The sequence below is a fragment of the Orcinus orca genome, chromosome 4, assembly GCF_937001465.1.
Source record: "Orcinus orca chromosome 4, mOrcOrc1.1, whole genome shotgun sequence".
NCBI lineage: Eukaryota > Metazoa > Chordata > Mammalia > Artiodactyla > Delphinidae > Orcinus > Orcinus orca.
Window position 1 is genome coordinate 99,402,599 of NC_064562.1, and position 20,991 is coordinate 99,423,589.

Genomic DNA, 20,991 nt, shown 5'->3' on the forward strand with positions numbered 1-20,991 from the left:
TTAAAGTAAAAATCTACAGAGGGAAACTCATCTGACATTAAATATAAATAGAAAGCCTTAATTTAGTCATTTGTTATGGCAATGTTAATTAAAGATAACATATGCTTAGATCATAATCTTTGAATGTTACTCAAATATGACACATATAGGCAAGGATTAATTATTATTTTGCACAAATAATTCATAATTCCTCAGGTTTCTGTAGTAATATTATTGATCTTTAGATTCAGATTACATGACAAATATTTATTTTTGCAAACATACTAGCAGGACATCTGGCCAGGTTGATATTTAGCCAGGATGCTTCTGTGGGGCTGTATCAGCTGAGGATGGTTGGAATCCATTCTGATTTGTTGATGCCTAGATGACATTGTTCAATATTTGAAATCACCACTACACCAAACAATGTTAGGGAGAGATTGAATGCTCATATAAGCTCAATGAAAGTTTGAAAAATTGTAGATATGTCAAAATCCAAGTTAAGGCTGAATACATTTGGTCTGTGGAAACATATTATATCCACAGGCTACATTTTGATTTTGGTGTTTACCCCATTCCTTCCCACTTAGAATAAAATATAACTTGACAGATCTATCTAAATAAATTGACTCGGGAATCTCTTTCTCAATCATTTGTCTTTTTTCTTATTCTCTGTTAGTGGAATGGCCACTTTTGGATATTATATATTTATTACTAATCAAATATCATTTACTTAATAGGTAATATTACAAAAAGTGTATTTTAATCAGAATCCTCATTAATTGAATTAACATTAAAGTTTGCTTTCCCTGGTATTTTGTAAAGGAAAGAGTAGTTCGTTTCATTTGAACATTTTCTTTGAAAAATAATAACATATAAAAATGAAAAATCTTATTATACAATAACAACTCAATTAAGTTTTACAATGCAAACATGCCCATAGAACAAACATCCAGATTAATATGTAAAACTAGCACTAACACATACTAACACTCTGGAAGTCCCCCCTTGTGGTCCATCCCAGTTATTACGCACACTGCAAAGGTGCAGACTATTCTGATTTCTATCACCATTGGTTCATTTTGTTTATTTATGAACATTCTATAGAGGGTAATTCCACATTTTCCCATTATGTCACTCATTCTTCTATGATACTCACCACTATTAATTCAGGTAGTTTATTCTATTTCATTGCTGTATAATATTCTGCTATATACATACACACTGTTTTATTTATTCCTTCTGTTATTGATGAATATTTGAGGTGTTCTCAATTTTTTTAACTTTTATAAATAATGATTGTTGTCATTGTTTTTAGCCCTTTAGCAGCAGTTTCTTTCTTTCTTTCTCCCTTTCTTTCTTTCTTTCTTTCTCTTTCTTTTCTTTTTCCTTTTTTGTTTTCTTTTTCTTTTTTTTCTTGACAACATCTTACCCTGGAAATATACACATTGGAAACATCAATTCATTCAAACAGAAGTTAGGTACAGAATACCATATCAACTGTGGTTTTCTGAAGTTCACTTTTATCTAAGATGTTTTGTTTGAAGTCTTATCTTCCTTGGTGACCATGTATACAATTTTGATTTCCCTGTCCCAGTGAGATTATAACAAAGTCTAGAGTGTTGGTTTGTGTTGTCCTTCTGCATTTTGCACTCTATGCCTGTAACTGAGAAGAAACAAATGCCAAGTGGTGAAATAATCCTAAGATAGATCACATCTTTGATATCTCTATTTTAATATTACACTTCAAGCTGACTCTGCTAAATTTTAATTGTGGGGGGTTGCATAGCTTTCAGTTTTGCAAGAAAAGTTAATCACAGTTCGGTTGTTGTCACTATTTTCAACCATCATGGATGTCATGAAATTTCAATATAAAAATAGCAACTCTATTCATTCCATATAAATCCATTGTTTCAATGTTAATCACTCCATATTGTCTGAAAAATGAGCTAATAGTAAAACCACACCAGGAAGACATAAATCATAAGATTTTAAACTATTTTTCAAATAGATATGGAAAATCTAGTTCCATTAAAAGGAGACCTCTACTTTTAAACAGTTTATTTTGAAATAACTTCAGATTTTTAGAAAATATTTATATCCTCAGTATACCCTTTATACAGATTCCCCATATGCTAGCATTGTTTTCTGTTTGCTTTACTGTTTCTTGTAGATATTATCTTTGAATCATTTGAGAGTAAGTTACATATATGATGTTACTTTACATCTAAGTACTTCAATATATGTCTCTTAAACACAAGGGAAATCCTCTTCTGTAACCAGAAGCCAATGATCAAAATCAGGAAAGTATCAAAAATTAGTACTATTTTCTAATCTATAGATCTTATTAACATTTTTCTTATTGGCCCAATAATGTCTGTTCTTTACAGAAGAAAAAAATGTTTCTGGTTTTACATCCAATTCAAAGTTACAGGTCGCATGTAGTTGTCACATTACTTTAGTTATATTTAATTTGGAATATTTCCACAGTCTGTCTTTCGTGACCTTGACATTTGTGAAGAGTGCAGTACATTTGTTTTGAAGAATGCCTTTCAATTGGAAAAGTATATTTGCTTCTGAAGAGAATCATATTATGAAATTTTAGCAATAATACCATAAAAGTTATGCTAATTTTTTCAGTGTATCATCCATAGCAGGAATAATATGCTGCTCCATACACCCCTTCCAGGCAATACTAGCTTCTGTGATCAGTTTAAGTAGTATCTGACTAGTGATTTCACAGTAAAGTTATTGTTTTACTTTTTGTAATTAGTAAGCACCTTGAAGGGAGAGATTTTGACACTATGTAAATATCATATTATTCTTCAAATTCTCACTTAGTAGTTTTAGTGTTAACTGATGAATCTTGCCTGAATTTATTATTATTGTAATGGTTGTCAAATGCCAATTTTTCTCAACCTATCATTTATAGTAAATTTCTTAGCATTCTACTCTAAGTGTGATTTATTTATTTGTTTTTGTCAGTATGGACATGTGGATTATGATATTCTATCTATCTATGTTATATCTATCTATCTATCTATAGATAGATATCTATCTATCTATCTATATCTATATATCTATCTATCTATCTATGTTATAACCTGTTACAATATTCATTTTCATGCTCTAGTCCTTGTTAGGCAATGTTGATTTTTTTTTAATATGGCTTGTTAACATTTTATTAATGCTTTTACCTTTAATTCATAAATGATATTATGGGGTCATTTACCTTTTGTATACTTTTTTATCAGAGTTACATGCCAAGATATGCTTGCTTCATGAAAATAATCTTTGAATCCTTCAATATTCTGTATTCTTATATTAGTTAGGGTTCTCTAGAGCAACAGAACTGATAGGGTGTGTAAATATAGAGAAAGAGATTTGTTATAAAGAATTGGCTCGACTGATTATGAATGCTGATGAATCCCAAGATGAGGAGGATGAGTCAGCAAACTAGGGACCCAGGAGAGCTGATGGTATAGTTGCAGTCCAAAAGCTGGCAGGTTCCAGATAAAGTAAAATCTGATGTTTCAGCAGGAAAATTGCCAGGGTTCAAGAGCAGTCAGGAAAGAATTATTATCTTACTTATGGAGGGTCAGCCCTTTTGTTCTATTTAAGCCTTCAAGGCCCTCCTACATTAAGGAAGACAACCTGCTTTACTCCATCTCCCCATTTAAATATTAATCTCATCCAAAAACATCCTCATAGAAACAACCAGAACAATCTTTGACCAAATTTCTGGAACTCCATAGCCTAGTCAAGTTGACATATATACCCACCACAACTCTGAAAAAAAATTTGAAGACTTTTTAAATTCCAATTTTAAATCATTTGGCTTGGTGTTTTTTGTGCTATAGTTTATTAAAAAGTTCTCCGTCTCCACTACAGATATTTGCTTCTTGGAACTTTATATTTCTAATCAGGTAAACTCAATTTCTCTAATATATTATTCATTTTATCGAGATTTTATGATATATGAAAAATGCTTTTTAATTAAAAAAAATCCTAATTCCACACTTATTTCCCTTAATTACCTGTTATTTTGTTAATTGTACTTTTCCTTTCTTCATTTTGATGGAATTAACAAAGTCTTTATCTACTTTATTTAATCACTTTTTTAAAAAATTCAGGATATTGAATTATTAATTATTTCTTAGTAGGTTTCTATTCTCTATGACATTGATTTTTATTTTATCTTTATATTTCCCTTCTTTCTCTTTCTGGTTCGCTGTTGTTTTTGTTATTTTCTTAGCTTATTGAGATGGGAATTTAGTTCAAATATTTTTATTTTTAAATTTTTATAAAAATGTTAGTAAATAATTCATATCTGAACACTTTTTCAAATAATTTAATTATATACTAAAATATGTGGTTTTGTTATTCTGAAAGATGATAATTTCAGTTATCTTTTACCTAAGAGGTTTAAAAAATGTTTTTAATTTTATTTTTTCAAGTTCAATCTTTTGGCTGTTTTTTCTGCTTTTCTATAATATTCCTTTTTAAGTTTTTATTCTACTCTGTTCTTCCTAAGGCACTTTTAAACCAAGTCTTCATTTTTTTTATGATTTTCTTTTTGTCATCTATTTATTGATATTTAATAACTTCAATTCTAATTTTTCTTCTACCTTTTCGAGTTCTGTGTTTAGTGCCTGTTTTAAATATTAATGTTTTATCATATCAACATATTCTTTTGTGAGTATAATTTAGATGTGCAACACCTTCTGTTGGTTTGATAAATCAAATTTCTTTACTAAATTCTTTTTTGGGGTGGTGGAATGATGGGGAAGATATTGAATGCCTTTTGATTTATGTCATTTTTAATTTTCTTTTCTTGGAAAGACTCATTTTTTCTTCTCTCTCTCTTCTTGTCACAGTGCAAATTTTATGTTTTTGACATTTTTTTGCCTTACAGTTATAGTAAGTTATAGTATGTTTAGTTTTATTTTCTCTTCATTTTTAACTTTCTCTAAAAATGACTTGGAAAATTTTGAATTAAACAGACACCATTCTCCTCAAGAATCCTTAAGAAAAAAACAGTTTGTTTTATTTTTATTTGTTCTCTTTTGTTCTACTGAAATTTTCATGTCATGACAAAAATCCCACAACCCAGGAAGACATATTCTATCCTAACTCTGGAGGAAAGTAATGTACTAATGCTTCTCTTATACCACTACTCTGTACTTGAAAGATTATATCTTTACTTTCATATGCTGGACATCAATGAATATATCCATAATTAAATTAAGAAAGAATGAGGGACAGATGAAATATTTGCAGAAGATGAGTGCAGTCTTTATATTATTAGGAAATAAGGAAATCATAGGCATCTTCAGCCTTCCAAATATTTTTTTGAAAATGATTTTACAAAGGCATACACTAATGATGGATTTGAAATTTTGAATGTTTAAAATACTTCTGAAATATGTCTTCAGTTATAAATATAAATACATATATATTTCTACACAAAAGAAGGTATTTTGAAGCAGTTTGTACCCAGAGGAAACATGGAGAAATTCAGTTTTTAACAGGCATAAACAAATGATGGAAGAATCAATATTTGTTAAAGATAGATACTAAAGTTTAAAAGAAATTTAAACAAAACAGAATAAACCATGGTAATGGTCCATAAAGAACTGGGACTTGTTCATCTGTACCATTTTTCTACATTCCACATATATGTGTTAATATATGATTTTATTTTCTCTTTCTGACTTACTTCACTCTGTATGACAGTCTCTAGGTACATCCACGTCTCTAACAAATGACCCAATTTCGTTCCTTTTTATGGCTGAGTAATAGTCCATTGTATATATGTACCACATTTTTTATCCATTCATCTGTAAAAGGAGATTTATGTTGCTCCCATGACCCAGCTATTGTAAATAGAGCTGCAGTGAAGGTTGGGGTGCATGTGTCTTTTTGAATTATGTTTTTCTCTGGGTATATGCCAAGAAGTGGTATTGCTGGGTCATATGGCAGTTCTAATTTTAATTTTCTTAAGGAACCTCCATACTGTTCTCCATAGTGGCTGTATCAATTTACATTCCTACCAACAGTGCAAGAGGGTTCCCTTTTCTCCACACCTTCTCCAGCATTTATTGTTTCTAGATTTTTTTGATGATGGCCATTATAACCGGTGTGAGGTGATACCTCATTGTCATTTTGATTTTCATTTCTCTAATAATTAGTGATGTTGAGCATCTTTTCATGTGCCTCTTGGCCATCTGTATGTCTTCATTGGAGAAATGTCTGTTTAGGTCTTCTGCCCATTTTTGGATTGAGTTGTTTGTTTTTTTGATATTGAGCTGCATGAGCTGCTTGTAAATTTTGGAGATTAATCCTTTTTCCATTGATTCGTTTGCAAATATTTTCTCCCATTCTGAGGGTTGTCTTTTCATCTTGTTTATAGTTTCCTTTGCTGTGCAAAACTTTTAAGTTTCATTAGGTCTCATTTGTTTATTTTGTTTTTATTCCCATTATTCTAGGAGGCGGGTCAAAAAGGATCTTGCTGTGATTTATGTCAAAGAATGTTCTTCCTATGTTTTCCTCTAAGAGTTTGATAGTGTCTGGCCTTATATTTAGGTTTTTAATCCATTTTGAGTTTATTTTTGTGTATGGTGTTAGGGAGTATTCTACTTTCATTCTTTTATATGTAGCTGTCTGGTTTTCCCAGCACCACTTATTGAAGAGACTGTCTTTTCTCCATTGTATATCCTTGCCCCCTTTGTTTAGTTGACCATAGGTGCATGGGTTTATCTCTGGTTTGCAAGGCAGAATTGAGACACAGATGTAGAAAACAAATGTATGGACACCAAGGGGGGGAAAGTAGGGGGGTGGGGGGTGGGATGAATTGGGAGATTGGGATTGACATATATACACTAATATGTATAAAATCAATAACTAATAAGAACCTGCTGTGGGCTTCCCTGATGGTGCGGTGGTTAAGAATGTGCCTGTCAATGCAGGGTACACGGGTTCAAGCCCTGGTCCAGGATGATCTCATGTCACGGAGCAACTAAGTCCATGAGCCACAACTGCTAAGCCTGCTCTCTAGAGCTCATGAGCTGCAACTACTGAGCATGCGTGCCACAATTACTGAAGCCCAAGTGCCTAGAGCCCATGCTATGCAACAAGAGAAACCAGTGCAATGAGAAGCCCACACAGTGCAATGAAGAGTAACCCCCACTCGCTGCAACTAGAGAAAGCTCATGCACAGCAATGAAGACCCAACACAGCCACAAAAAAAGAAAGATAGCACAAAGAGCTCTACTTCAATTTGCTGTACAGTAGAAACTAAAACAACATTGTAAAACAACTATACCCCAATTAAAAAAAAAAAACCTCTGCCCCAATATAAAATTACATTTTTTTAATAAATAATAAATATAAAAATTTTAAAAGGATAAATAACCATCAAGTACCTACTATAAAGCACAGGGAAATCTGCTCAATATTATGTGATAAGCTGTATGAAAAAAGATCTAAAAAAGAATGAATATATGTATATGTATAACTAAATCACTTTGCTGTACACCTGAAACTAACACAACATTGTAAATCAACTATACTCTGATAAAATTAAAATATTAAAAAAAAAGAAGACCTGGTAGGGTGAAATGACTATTTGATTTATTTTTGAAGTAAAAACAAAGACATGGTAAATTGATATTTTAGTCCAGATAGAAAAACATTAATAGGAATATCCATTTAGATTTTTCATATTTTTATTTTACACCCATTGTGTTTCATGTATTTTATTAGGCACATGGACTGTAGTTTTCATTCTCACAATGATCATCATGAACTCTATCAAAATTTGTTACACAATGAAGACATGTATTAAGTTAATTTGGGGCTTCCCTGGTGGCGCAGTGGTTGAGAGTCTGCCTGCCGATGCAGGGGACACGGGTTCGTGCTCCGGTCCGGGAAGATCCCACATGTCGCGGAGAAGCTGGGCCCGTGAGCCATGGCCACTGAGCCTGCGCTCCACAACGGGAGAGACCACAACAGTGAGAGGCCCGCGTACCACACACACAAAAAATGTTAATTTGAATGCACTAAGTGGTTTAGATATGAATACAAAATATAGCACTTTGTTCTGAATTCACTAGGAGGAAATGTGGTTAAAGCTACTATATATATTTCAGTTGTTTAGTTCATGCCCCTCGGCATTTTATTTCAGGGAACTGTTTTTTGTTTTTGTTTTTCTATGTAGAGGATATCTTTTAAAAAGAGTAAAATAGCATCTTTATGATCAGTCTTGTTTTGTTTATTTCTTCTCTTGTTTTTATCATTTACATAAAGAAATTTCCCATGAATCTTTACATATGACTCTAATTCAGGGACTAGATCGATATGCAGTAAAATTTTATCACAAAAAGTAATAAAATATAAAATAATAAAATATAATTATGTTTACCATGACTAATTTTAAGATAGGACAAAAATATTTAACTTCTATAAATTTACCATATAAATAACATTTTGACATTTTACAAAATCTCATAATTTATATTTCTTTGGTCAATATTAAGTTTTAATAGAGTTTTTTAACTGAAGTAATTATTTTTCAGTTTTATTTAAAAATATCAGGAGATATCTATACAAGTTTTGATTTCTAAAAACTATTATGACTGAAATTTGCTTGGTTTCCCTTAGCAGGATTTTCTTATTCTTTTTTCTTCCTTTTTTTTTTTTAATAATAGCTGAAGACTGAATAAAGAACTGCTCATAAGATTAACAAAGGAGTTAAGCATTCAAGGGAGGAATTTGCATTTTTAGAAAAGTCATTTCTTGATATACCCTCTGCCATGTTACAGGAGAGAAATACCTAAGGTGAATTAAATATTCATGGATTATAATTTGCCACATATTAGTTACCTGCTTTTGCAGGATAGTAAAACTAATTTGCCCCATCTTTAGTAATTATGGTCTCTTGCTATTCATTGTAAAAAGCTTTCATGATCCAAATGTACAATCAGCAACCATATATTTTCTTACTCAAAAATCCTATTTTTTCTTAACATTATGAGAATTATATTAAGATATTAAGTGTTTGCATATCTTTCTATAGAGAATAATTGGAGAGTTTTTAAAAGAGAAAATAATCTTTCTGGGTGGTTGTAATACAGTCCAGACTGGAGGCAGAGCATAGAAGAAATAGTGTGCTGACATTTCTTTGACCTCTATGATCAGAACAGCTGCCTAAAGGGTCCTGATTTTTTTTCATCCATTTTTATAATTGCATATGACTTTGATACAAAGTATAACTATGCTCAAAGGCCAAGCTTCATTCGAGAAAAATTATAGACCTGTACTGCTGAATGCATAGAGACTGAGTTCATAAATGCAATTTAGCAAATTCTTTTTAAGTGGGGCATTTTTGATATGGTCCCTAAGGGTATTGGAATCTTCTACCAGGTAAAAATATATGTCAAGAGGCTCTGAAATAAGCCTACTCTTGCAGTTGTTAAAATTTGAATGAGAGTTGAAATGAGGTGAATATAGTAATAGAGATATAGAAAAGTTGGGAAAGAACTAGCTTCCCTGGAGATTCCATATTGACTTTCCATATGACTTAAAAATCTGATGGGTCTGCAGTTATGAGAAAGGGCCCTTAGGGACAAAACTTCCCTGTCTTAGCAGGGTTTGTGTTTTGATGGATTTAACTGGGACAACTTCTAAATACTATGTGAAACTAGGTTGAAACTAATGGGTATTAGCTATAGTTATTTTAGTTTAATACACTTCTATGCTTTTTTCAGGGGTAGCAGGGGGCAAGATTGTCAAAATACTTCACAGCAGTGTTAGACTATCTCAGATTTATAGTTTTATCATTTGTATTTCTGAATTCCCTCATTATGTCAAGATGTTAAGAAAATCAATAATGAAAGAATGTAAACAAGGTTAAGCAGTTTTCTATAGATTTGATATCAAGCATTTCAAAAATGTCTTTTTGCTTTTATTAGAGAAATTTATGTAGCTCATTTAATTCAAAGCAGAAATACAATAAAAATAGAATTATTCTCTCAAATCATATGTCAGAGTGAATGAGCATCTTTAAATAATAAGGTCAGAATTATAGGTAACATTAAAGTGAAGTCTGTTTACTGGAGGGTAAATAATTTATGGCAACAAGGACCTGATTCCACATTGTTACAGGTTGTTTCTGTCTAAAATTATAAATATACAGTTGATCCATTTCATTGTTGTCATTTTAGCTCATGGATATTTTGTTTCAAAATTCTACCTTCATTATGAATAGGCAGATAGATATATAGAGAGATAGAGATGTATATAAATACATATGTATACATACATTTGCACACATATTATCTCATATTTTTTCTGAAGAATGTTATTTCCTTGCAACTGGTTTTTCATATTTCATATGTTATTTATTTTTGTGGCATCTTTATATATTCATGATCTATTTCCATCTCCATTATTCATATTTGAAACATGAGTTTCACACAGATGGAATTGTGTGTAAGTTTAATTGGACATCACTTTTCTCCACCTAAGAGAAATATTCAACTGGAGAGTATTTACCGTTTGGTCTTACATTGGCTCCATGGCTCCAAGGCAGGAAGACTCTTGGAATAATGACTTGCCTGTGTCTGCCCCCTTGGTGTTCATAAACAAGGAGAAGAGGGAGCATCTGTTATTAATGTGTGTTCCAATTTTTGCTGCTCCAAATAAGGCATTTAGGTTTTGTATCTCAGGCTGTGCTCCTGACCATCAAGGAGTATGTGTTTTCGGATCTCTCTGAGGACAAGCTCTGACATCTTATAAGCTTCACTCACATATAGTTCTTTGGGTTTCTACTCCTTTTTTTGTTTTTAATTTTTTCATTCTTTGTTTCCTTTTAAATATGGCATTTGGAATTTTAAATCACTTGCAGTTTCATAAAAAAAAATTATTTACTTAAAAAAATTTTCAGCCATTTTGGGGAAAAGGACAGTGGAGGAAGTGGGCCTCAGCTTCCGATGACCATTGCTCAGCACTGTGGCCTGTTCAGATGTGGGGTAGGATGTCTTCCTTAAAAAAAAAAATGATAATAATAATAATAAATTTTTCTTCTTGTTACTGTACAATTGGCAGGAAAAGAGTTGTGTCAATTTAATACCATAATCCTAAAATGAGAAAGGATAATTTATATATATTTAAAATACAGAGTTGAATTTTATGTAAATATATATATTCAATATGTATGTCATAAAGATTAGACGAAAAGTTTTCATCTATTAAAAGGCTTTAATTGTAAAGTCACATTCCTTGATAATAACTCAGCAAAGTTTAAAAGTAATAATAACAATTTAAGAAGACATATGCAATAATAACAATAAAAAGTATCTTCTTAAATAAAAATTGGATCAATAGAAAAGATATTATTTATTTGATACTGGGTTTACAACCTAGGGAAAGGGATAAACACATAATATATTTTAAAAAGGAAACATATGACAGTGAATTCTTGAAAAGAGATATAAATGAAACGTTTCTGAGACAGAGAGAAATGGACTATTTTGAGTGAAAAAGCTAGAATGAGCATCCACCAAAATGTGCCATTTGAACTGGTTTAGAATAATGAACTGGATTTCCAAGGTTGAGAAAGCATACAAGAAAATAAAATATGAAATTTTGCCTGACTTCTCTTTTAAAAAATTTAAGCCATATGAAAAATAAAACAATATTCTTATCTCTAAATAAAATTGTGTGAAGTTACCTTACTATGTGTTTTAAATGTTAGCCTAAAGTTTTACCAAACCATATAAGCAGCATTGGTGGCCTTTGAAGGCAGAACTCAAGATGTGGTCAGAGCTGCGTTATGTTCTGCAGGCTCTAAGGAAGAATTGTCTTTCAAATATTTTAGTTGTTCACTGAATTCAGTTGTGTGGTCCCAATTTCCTTGCTGGTTGTTAGCAACTAGACAGTCTTTGTTCGTAAAGACTGCCCCAATTCCTTCTAGTGTTTTCCATATGGCAAAGTGGGGGGGAGTCCTTCCCAGTCTTTGCATCCCTCTGATTTTCCCTGCTTCCACATGTTTTCAGTACTCTAACAGAGAAAATCATTGCTTCTAAGTTTGAGCCCAACTGGAAACTCCAGCACAATTTCTCTGTTTTAAAGTCTCTAATCTCATTTTACCTGCAAAGCTCTTTCTGCCATGTCATGTAATGTATTCCCAGGTTTCAGGGACATCTTCCTAGGTAGGGAAATGAGGAAGCCTTCTACAATGCCATTTTTATGCATTTATCCAGCTTTAATATTTACTCTCACTTTTCATTAGTCAGTGTTATAAGGCAACAGTATCCTCAGATCCCAACTCCATAGTTTCTCTCTACATTAAAGAAATAATTTGAAAATTATGGCAATAAGGTAGCATGAAATAAAATTAATTATATAATTGCATATTTTAAAATATCTTATAGACATTCTACAATATATCCAGATCAATATTTTTGAACTAAATGTATTCATTTACAATTTATCCATGCCCCAATCTCCCACAGCCCCCCCATGACTCCCTCACATACACACACACTGGACTTTATGTAAAGTGCTAATGTCTTCAAAGAAGCATTTCCTCAGAGGCTACACATCAGCATGCACCACTTATTTCCAAACACACTACATTTAAAAGTTGAATTAACTGATTGCCTAGCTGGCTGCTTTCCTAAAGTTCGCGCGATTCAATTTAATGATCAATTTTACTTAATCTTATGAAATGTGTCTAATGTCATTCATCCATATAATTTATATAAGTAATTATTTCTAAATATTTTATGGAAAAAAAATAGCCCTTCCCAGAGTGTGCGTTCAATAAGCTTTCTCTCTCCAACACTTACGCAATTAAAGATAGTGTGGCACAGAATAATGAGCTGCTCACCATATCCACTTCTTTTGAGGTATTCAGCTAAACTAAATTGTCTACTTGCTGTTGCACTTAACTTTAGCTATTTGTGCCTGAGATCTAAAAAAATGATGTGGGCCCACATCCAAAACTTGATACTATGCTCTTTCCATTTCTGGGTCTTGATGCAAACCAGCTTGATGAACACGGAAGCCACATGATGAAGTTGGAGGAACCACCAAATAGAAGTTCCCTGACATTTTTAATCACTGCTTGTAGCAGACCATTCACTCACTGGCCATGCCCCACCTGTTTTACACTTTACAAGAGAAACATATTATTGAATGACTGAGAATTTATGGTTTATCTGTTGTAGCAAGTATCATTGCACTGATTCGTACTGATAATGTGTTAATAAAAGAAGTTCATTCTTGTCCAGTTAATGAACCTACATCCTTGAACACAGCTAAAACATAGTGTCTAAAATATATAAGACTACATTAGACCTGATACCTGTTATGTTTAGCTTGAACAAAATCACCTGTATGTTAGTGGTAGCTCTTCCTTCTATGGCTTGGTCAACATGAATAAAGGACCCTGTCTTCATTCTGTGGCAAGTTTAACCTTCCCCCAAAGGGATCACACTCACATACTTCATGTCAGTAGTTTTACTGAGGTCCTGAAATTCTTCTTCTCTTTCTCCTAAGAGATGTTTCTTGGGGAAAATACTTCCTCCAATAATTTAAAGAACTGACTGAGATCCAGAAGAACTGGATTAAGCCACTATGATATAAACCATTCCTTCAGGTACTGGCTATTCCATGAGAGGACTCAAAATCAGGGGGAAAAAATCAGAGCACCACACACTGTTTGCTCTTCACACAGAAGAGCAATTTCAGTAATTAATACTTTTTAAAAATGGATAATAAATAAGCAAAAAATATTTCAACACACCATGATTCAAAATGTTTAAAGGAATTCATAACTTTAAACAATACAGAAAGGTTTACAAATAATTTTCATGCTCTATTATTCACAATTCAGGACAAGATATGTAATGTAATTTAAAACAGTGAAGAAGAGGGCAATTGTGGAAAAATTGGCACAAATGAGGGAAAAAATAAGATGTAGGGAGAAGCAAAGTGATGGGTATAGTATGAGCTGCAACCCTGAAAAAGAATAATCAAAATGATTGGCAAACAGAGTAAAAGCAAAGGTTGGACAATGAAGATGTGGAGTTGATAACTGAGTTAGAAAATAACCTAAATATAGAGAAAGGAAGCTCATTGAAATTGTAGATAAAATGTACTCAAGGCAACTGTTTCTTGTCACAGCTGATTTTCATTTGGACTGCAGACTTCAAAGTAATTTACCACAAATTATCATTATAAAAGAGCCAAGATCAGACTAATTCTTATCCATATGTCTTCAACTACTATTTTTAATTTTAAAAATTCTACAAAATCTCTACACTGAACTACCTATTAGTGTAGAAATCGTTCTTGAATTTTGCTCATCATCAAAGACATGCTTCTTTATCTTCACCCTGTACCCATGGAGCCATTGTACTTGTTTTAGGGGCATTACTTCATTTCAAATCATTCATATATTCTGTGACTTGTAGGTGTGAGGGAACATTGGAAAATCCCTCTTACACATTTCCCTTAAAACAACCAAGAAAATAAAGAAACTCATATTTTAGGAAATTATACTTTCATGTGCTTTGCATAATATTGTGTAAAAGTTGTTAAATAGCCATTATCCTGAGCTGTTTCTGAAGGAGGGATTTTTTTTTTAATGGCATTCCCAGGATGTATTGAATGTCCTCATCTCTGTGCATTTGATAATCTGTTTTTAGAAGAGACTCCAAACAGAAAGTAACTTAGAAAATCTTTAAAATACCCCACATTTTATTGCAGTTCAAAACGAAGTTTCAAAGTAAAGACAGCACAGGTTAAGACTAGAGCCTCAGATGAGAACAGAGAACTGAGGCTGTGATCACTCCCGATAGAGTTCTGCAGGAGCATAAGAGAAGGAAAAGGAGACTTTCATATAAATCAATGGATAAAAGCTCCATTCTTAAAGACTCTAATTTTAGATAATAATAAGCAAATATTAAAACTTGCCCTGTAAGATGAAAAAATAGTGTCAAGAATGGGACAAAAACAAAACTTTCAGAAACATGTTGATATCTAATAAAAAAGAATCTTCCCTTGCCTTTCCCTTAGTGTAATTCCATTAGATCATTTGGAAATTAAAATTAGAACCCATAATAAAAACTTTATTGATTGGAAATTTTGTCATTGATACAACTACACAGAATACATTTTACATAGTCCTGCTAACAAGATGTGAGTTGAGGTATTCACATCAAACTATTCTGAGATCTTTATATAGCTCACAGTTAAAAAGTATGTATGTGACTGATTATTTCATCTATTCAATTTTTTAGTAAATAGTTACTCTCATTTATGCATTTATTTATTCCTTTGTACATAATACACAAAAGCTCTTTAGCCAGTCTTGCAAAGCCTTCTCCTTGACATTCACATTTCACACATATAAAATCAATACCCATTTTTTATCATATTCAAAAGTCAAACTTCCCAAGAATTTTAAATTTTACTTAGAATTTAATGTTCAAACTTAGTCATTATTCCAGTGTTAACTGTTATGTTTGGTAAAAGACAAGTAATTTGAAATCAAATGAGGAGATTTAAGGCAATACCTGAAATATCCAATTATATGGAAACATTTACATTCTGATATACCAAAAATATACCTTGAAACTAATACAAGCATCTTGTAAAATTCTGTCTTGTACCCAACTAAAAGTATAGATGGGTATTTCTTAGAAAGGAGCATATAAAATTTAAAATAATTTACTATTAAATTAATTTCAGCATTATTTCAAAATAAAAATTTACCATGATCAAGTAATTGAATATTCAGATAAAAACTTATGCAATAATATATCTCATATCTATAGGTTAAGTTGTTTTAATTTGTATCATTGTCTGTAAAGAGGTTGAATGATTCCTCAACTTATAGGTCAAGATAAAATGTATTCACATATATAACTTATTTTCTATAAAGTTTAAATTTCTACATAAATAAATCAGTTACATACATTTAATTTATATTCCATCCTTCCATAATACATATTTTTGAAAGTTCCCACTATCAAGAACATTTAAGAATTTAATAATACTTCATCATCACTTACTGTGCAATATCAACATTTAATAGTTTTATTTTTGCTTCTTTTTTTATGATAAATCTCAGCAAAAGGGTCACCTTTAAGATTTTCCAGCTCACAAAGAAGAAGAGTGAAAGTGCTTAAGAAATAAGCAGAGATCATGGGTTCCTTTCTGTTAAATTAATCATCAGTGAATGTATTTCTGATAGCTAAAAAAGGTCAAGAGAATCAGAGGGAAATTTAAAAATATTCAAAGCTAAAATAAAAGCTGTTGATTTTTCCCCTTTAAAAATTGCAGTTACATTTTTGTCACAATCTTTTATTATATTTAAGAGCAGAAATTAGCAGCATTTGCATTAGCTGAATAGTATACTATAAATTTGACATTGATAAGAATTTTTATGAAGAATAATAGTATTCAGTTGGGTCTTTCTTTTTCTTTCTTCTTGTGCCTTCTGCCTTCTATTCTTCATTTGAATAAGGATTTGAGGTCTATGAATATTTCCATGGGAACATAGTTCCTTCAGGTAAGCCTGCTTTCTAAAGTATATGGACCTCTCAGGGTATACAACATAGTTTCTATTAAGTGTTCAAGTCACTCAGGACTTTTATTTTACCTCTTCTCACACTACATTTTCTCCCTTGGAAATCTCATTCACTCCCCGGTATTCCAATTAGTTTCTACATACAGCTATCTCTGAAATGTATATTTTAGCCATAGGCATTTCTACCAACTTCCAACACTTACATAAGATATATTCATTTCAATGTCTGATAGAAGTTTCAAACTTAGGATCCATGTATTTAAATAATTATTTTCTAATAAAACTCTATTCTTCATCTATTGTTCCCTATTTCAATACTATTGTATCAGTTAATGATGACTGTGTAACAAGCCACTCTGAAACCTAGTGTCTTAAAACACTTGTGAGTCTGCTGATTAGCTGGGCAGTCCTCTCTTACTCTTTCACTTCCCAAATACAGATTTTCAGTAATTACTGGGGGTTCAGATTAATCCTGCAGTCACAGTTTTCATCATGTTTGACCAAAGGGGCATTATTTTTCTAATGCATCAGGGTAATTAAATTCTACATAATCTCTGATTTCATCTTTTGGCCATCTCCAGCTATTCTCAAATGCCATAGATCTCTCTAAAAATGTAATACTGCTTATGACACTACTCTACTAAAAATCTTTGTAGTCATTCTCATGCTTTTTGGATAAACTATAAAATGCTTGAAGTTTGACAGTCTTCATTACCCGAAATGATTGGGAATATTTCTTGCTAAACTCTTCTATTTTCTTTGTTGAGTCTAATAACTATAGAATCACATGCTCTGTTTTCTCTGCCTGTGGTGTTTTATACTACCTCCATTTAATCTTTAAACTCCAAACTTATTCAACCTAGGAATTTTTAGTTTTATCTTAAACATAATTTTCTCAAGGAAGATTTCTTTTCAAATATTGTGGTCACATACTCATCCCAGTTACAGATGAATTAAATTTTTCTGAGACTGTTAATATATTACCAAAATGTCCTATGTTTCTATTTCAATGTGTTAATTACAATGGCAATTTTGAATTTCATTCCTGTATTGTCTTCTACTCTATCGATGTTCAGTAAAACTTTCTGCAGTGATGGAAATATTCTATAATCTTGGCTGTCCAAAACAGCAGACACTAGCCACAAGTGATTGCAGAGCCCTTGATATAATCATATAGTATGACCAATGAAATGGGTTACTAGTCATATTTTATTTTGATTAATTTAATTTTAAATAGCCACATGAGCTAGTGGCTAATGTATAGCACAGTTCTAGATTATTAGCTTTTGTGGGTGGAATTCAAATATATATGTTAATAGCTGTATTGCCACACTATCATAGTATCTGGTTAATATTTACTGAATGTACAAATGTAATGAAACCTTTTTATGCCCTCAAAATATCTGAAAGGACATGTAGGTACAGTCCATTATTTAAAAGAATACAGTCTTTCCTGTATATTATAATGAATACATTTTAAATTCCCTCTAATGGCCTTTCTTAATATATAGAGTCAGTATCATTTAGACCGTCAAATATCTCTATTTCCTTTTTTTTGTTTGTTTATTTTATATTCCTCAGTCTTTTTCTCCCCACCCACCACCCTTCTCACCTTGAATCCTTGATCTATACTGTTCATGATATATATTGTCAAGACTGGAAAGATATTTTCCTTGCCTCCATTTTGAAGAATTCTTTTGAATCTTTGCAGAAAATAGCTCTTTGTATTTTCTCTTGGAATGCAAGTTTAGGTTTTTCTCTAAGAAAATTAAAGCATATTATTGGCAATATTGATAGAGTTTGTAGCATAATTTTGAAGTATTTTATGCTAAAGACAGATACTTTCACATTAGGTCAGTATGAGAAGAAAGTAAGGAAATGTAGTGGGTGTTATGTGGAAAACAAAGGCAAAAGATAAATGTTCATCCTGACCTCTTCACACTGTATGTGATAGTATCATGGAACATTAGAATTTAAAGTGTAATTAGAATTTAAAGTGTAAAGACTGATATTTTACTTTTAGAATGAAAAACATTTTTTCAGCTAAATGTATACATATAGTGTAAACACCAAATATATAGTCACTATAAACAGCTAATCTGATAAGTGCCAGGGGGGTATCTGGTAAACTGATCATCCCCTCACACCACCCAAATAAAACGGTATTCAACTTCAAAACCTAGGGCTTGTGGAACACAATTCAAAAACACTAACCTAGAACACCATCCTCATTTAATAAGTTAAGAAATAGAAGTGATTTGCCCAAATCAGTATATTACAACCAGATCTAAGATTAGCTAGCCCCTGTTCTTCTGACTCCTAATGCAATCTCTTTTGTTCAACTTGGTTTATTTTCTTTCATGTCTTGTACTTCCCCTATTAAAAATAGCTTGCCTATTCCCATTTTTATACAAAATATGCAGAAAGATAAAGGGAAGAAATATTTGATGTAATGCTGCTATATTGGAAATCTTTAAATAAAAAAGAAGTCCCTTCCATTTTTGTAGATTGGGTAGTTCACCCTAGTCACTCTGCTTCCTGATTTTCCTTTGACTATTCTTTTTAAATATTGTATTTTTTTATATTTTTTTGGCAATGGTTTTTCATATGTCTCTCTCCTCAATGCCAAATGTATATTCATGAAAGTAAGACCCCTTTGTTTTGATGACTGTGGATTCCTGCCATCTTATTAGAGCCTCTGGTTCACAGTTATTGATCAGTAGATTAGAGTTAGAGAGATTGAGTTGAAAAATGTTCTCAGAGGTAAGGAGATTGGAAAGTAAAATTTGAGAGCTGCTTTATAAATCAAAAGAGGAAGAGGGTAGATGAAATAACCTCCAATTTGAAAAAAAAAAAAGAGAGGTGATACACATTCCATTTTCTTGGGTATCATAAAATTGGCAAGAATGGTAGAAGATTTGGTTCATTTGTTCAAAATAATTAATAAACAAGTAGAGCTGAAAGGATGCTCGTTTTTTTGACCAATGGAGAGTCTCCTATAAGAACATTCTCAGCAGTGAAAAGTAGAAAACTATATTTTTTTAACTGGAGAGAGAAGGAAATAGTAAGGGAGAGAGGAATTCTAAATTGTAAATCATGTAGTGAAGACTATATAGTATATAGTAGACATATTTTGTTTGTTCTGCATCTCTTGAGGCATTGAGTGTGACGGTAAACTATTGAATAATAGAAAAAAATCATGATACCAAAAGTAATTTGAATGAAATAGATGAAAAACATAGAGAACAAGGTAAATTTTTAGTTTAGTAATTACAGAATATGTATGCTATTTATGAAAAGAACATGGATGAATACTGATAGTAATACATCTTTTTAACCAGAAGGGAAGTGCCCTGGTCAGCTGGGGCTGCTATAACAAAACACCATAAGGTGGATGGATTAAATAATAAACATTTATTTCTCACAGTTCTGGAGGTTGGGAAATCTAAGATCAAGGTGCCAGCAGATTTGGTGTCTGGTGAAAGCCAGCTTTCTGGTTTACAAACGGTCAAATTCTTGCTGTGGTTCTTATATGGCAGAGAAAGAGAGAGCATTGGGCTTTTTATCTTATAAAAGGACACTAATCCCATCATGGGACCTCTGCCTGCCTGAATTCATCTAAACCTAATTACTTTTCAAAGACCCCAACTCGAAATACCCTATATTGGAGGTTAGGGTTTCAACACACAGATTTTAGGGGGACACAAACTTTTGGTCCAAAGCACGGAAAAAATCTTATCTTTATTCTTTGTCTGATGATCATGTGTCTTCATAAGTCCCTATCTAGTACACATGAAGTCTCATTTTGTATTAGCTGAGGACTAGTGAAAGACACTAGAAAATCTGGTAGTGGTTTTCTTCTCTCATTTTAATTTAGACGTTCTTAGCTTGTTTCAGAACAAAAATGTATCAGAGGAAATACTTCAATTAGTTTGGACAAATCATTTTCCCAGAAACTTGGAAAAGTAAAACTGGTTCAAAATTTGCAATGTTTAATGACCATCATTGGTATACTTGAGAGAACTAATGTACATTCTGGGAAATACGGAGACTTCTGGGAAGCATATATGAATTGAAGGGAATAAATTTTCCATTTGTAGATAGAACTGTCATGTAGTGAGGTCATAGGAAGGAGCTTTCACCCACTCTCTTACCAATTCTGTTTATTTGTGTAATTAAATAGAAACATATTTATTGATTTCCCTCCAAGATGAGTTTGAAGTTTAGATATTCAGTATTCACAATCAATAGAGGAGAAAGTTGATTACTTTGAAATAGACAACATTGTGTTTTTCAAATATGTTACTGTGAGCATTTATGGCTCACAAGTCCTAGTTCACATCATATTTATCAACTTCATCAAGATTTTGAAGGATGTAATGCTCTTATTATTTTAGCAATACATTCTGATG